At 42.2% G+C, this 3144-nt stretch overlaps 1 pseudogene; it reads left to right on the forward strand.

The window, feature by feature from the left end:
• Positions 1-624: 624 nt before the first annotated feature.
• LOC115467427 lies at positions 625-725 on the forward strand (annotated as a pseudogene).
• Positions 726-3144: the final 2419 nt, after the last annotated feature.

The raw sequence follows: 3144 nt of genomic DNA on the forward strand, positions 1-3144 counted from the left end.
GCCCCTTAGTGAGTTGTGCGCATAAATTCTAATGATTGCCAATTACTGCTCATTAGTGCTTGTTATCAACGTTAATTAGCTTGTTATACCAATTGAGTTAGGCACGTTGTTATGGAATCCGCTTGAATTTCAGCACGGTACACCAGGCTCGCTATATAGAATCTAGGGGTAAGTGCCGATATTCAGCACTTTACAGCCACCATTACACAGACAAATCAGACCACATAAAACTCAGTCCTATCTTTGACCGCTTTCTCATTTTTTTTAAAAATTGATTTTCAAAACATGACAAGTGATAAACAACAACTATACATTAGAAGACATAAACCATGTTCAATGCTACATTAGGTAAAATGAGAGAAAAAGAAAAGAAAGAAAAAAGGGGGGAAGTATATGCACAAACAATATAGACCGAGAGAGAAGCAGCAAAGAACCTTAGGCACAGTGTGGTATAACTTGAAAATAAGACACAAGTGGGGACCATTTCTGCTCATGCAAGGCAAACTTAAATGATTTTTTTGGCAAGATAAGTTTCATATTTATAAGTTTTGAAACAGTAAAGTCCACCATTCTTGATATGTGACCAGGTTCAGGGATTTCCAATGCAGGAAAATGACCTTTAAAGTTCCGGCAGCACATATACTAAAATTGGAACGATGCAGAGAAGATTAGCATGGCCCCTGCGCAAGGATGACACGCAAATTCGTGAAGCTTGGAGTGGAGGAGTGGCAAGTCACTTAACCCTCCATTGCCCCATGTAAGCCGCATTGAACCTGCCATGAGTGGGAAAGCGCGGGGTACAAATGTAACAAAAATAAAATAGATACTATTGGACATTCTACATGGAATGTTGCTACTACTGGAGATTCTACATGGAATGTTGCTACTATTGGACATTCTACATGGAATGTTGACATTCTACATGGAATGTTGCTATTCCACTAGCAACATTCCATGTAGAAGGCTGCGCAGGCTTCTGTTCTGTGAGTCAGAAGCCTGCGCAGCCACATTGGTGATCTGCAAGGGCCGACTTGTACATGGAATGTTGCTAGTGGAATCTCAAATAGTAGGAACAGTGGTTAGGGTGGTGGACTTTGGTCCTGGGGAACTGGGTTCGATTCCCACTGCAGGCACAGGCAGCTCCTTGTGACTCTGGGCAAGTCACTTAACCCTCCATTGCCCCTTGTAAGCCACATTGAGCCTGCCATGAGTGGGAAAGCACGGGGTACAAATGTAACAAAAATAAAATAGATACTATTGGAGATTCTACATGGAATGTTGCTACTATTGGACATTCTACATGGAATGTTGCTATTCCACTAGCAACATTCCATGTAGAAGGCTGCGCAGGCTTCTGTTTCTGTGAGTCTGACGTCCTGCAGAAGCAGAAGCCTGCGCGGCCTGGTGATCTGCAAGGGCTGACTTCTACATGGAATGTTGCTAGTGGAATAGCAACATTCCATGTAGAATCTCAAATAGTAGCAACAGTGGAGGAGTGGCCTGGTAGTTAGGGTGGTGGACTTTGGTCCTGGGGAACTGAGTTTGATTCCCACTTCAGGCACAGGCAGCTCCTTGTGACTCAGGGCAAGTCACTTAACCCTCCATTGCCGCATTGAGCCTGCCATGAGTGGGAAAGTGCGGGGTACAAATGTAACAAAAATAAATAAAATGAGAGCATGGTATTAACCAGTGCACAGTCACTAGACGACAAGATGCTCGGAAAGCAACGGTCTTTAAATATCACATATTGATGTAGTAGTGAACCCGGAAGATGGAAAACTTCTACCATCAGGGACCAGATATCCGCCCAGAAACCCTGAATGTACGAACAATCAAAGATGAGGTGCTTTAGATTGCCCCGTTGAGACTGGCAAGACCAACAAAGACTAAGTGTTTAATATGGTATCCACACAAACCTGGATATTCAGTGTCGCTTCCCGGATACAGCCCGCATTTAATATCCGGGCATAAAGCTGGCGATGGCCAAAAACATTCTGACTGCCGCTGGCTGAATATTTACTCCTAAATGTACTTTTACATTTTCAGCTGGACAATTTATGTACGAAAACTACTATATTGAACTGTTTAAATGTTCTTGCAAAGTGTCCTTCAAATGACATTGAAATGTGTGCCACCGCTAGCAGAAAGCTCCGTGACTCTGGGCTTATTCTCTTTGTTCGGTGAATCCAACACCCAGAATCCATCTTCCTCCCTATATAGAAAAATGCCAGGTCATATCAGTTCAATGGAAATCTTAAGGAGGTCAGAAGATATCCTGATGTCCTCAAGTATTGTTTTAAAAATGATTTATTTAGAGAGCCTGATAAATCAAGGCGTTGTCCTCGACTGGCAATGAAATAAATCATGACTTTACAAAATATGAAATAAAAAACCATAGACAAAACAAAGGCTGATGTGATTAATGGGCCGAAAATATTCCAAAAGCCTAAGCCAAAAAAAAAGAAAGATGTATGGAAAAGGAACACTCAAAATAGCATTCAAACAGATTAGCCATAAAACAGCACGTATTAATGATTCAGTCATCACAGAGTTCCACTGATATATAAGTACGTAAGTACATAAGTAATGTCACACTGGGAAAAGACCAAGGGTCCATCGAGCCCAGCATCCTGTCCACGACAGCGGCCAATCCAGGCCATGGGCACCTGGCAGCTTCCCAAACGTACAAACATTCTATACATGTTATTCCTGGAATTGTGGATTTTTCCCAAGTCCATTTAGTAGTGGTTTATGGACTTGTCCTTTAGGAAACCGTCCAACCCCTTTTTAAACTCTGCCAAGCTAACTGCCTTCACCACGTTCTCCAGCAACAAATTCCAGAGTTTAATTATGCGTTGGGTGAAGAAAATGTTTCTCTGATTTGTTTTAAATTTACTACACTGTAGTTTCATCACATGCCCCCTAGTCCTAGTGTTTTTGGAAAGCGTGAACAGACGCTTCACATCCACCTGTTCACCTCCACTCAATATTTTATATACCTCTATCGTGTCTCCCCTCAGCCGTCTCTTCTCCAAGCTGAAAAGCACTAGCCTCCTTAGTCTTTCCTCATAGGGAAGTCGTCCCATCCCCATTATAGTTGAAGGTGGAGATTCGGGAGTTAATTTTATAAGAAAGAGACTACGT

This window comes from Microcaecilia unicolor, chromosome 3 (genome assembly GCF_901765095.1).
Source record: "Microcaecilia unicolor chromosome 3, aMicUni1.1, whole genome shotgun sequence".
In the NCBI taxonomy this organism is placed as follows: Eukaryota; Metazoa; Chordata; class Amphibia; order Gymnophiona; family Siphonopidae; genus Microcaecilia; species Microcaecilia unicolor.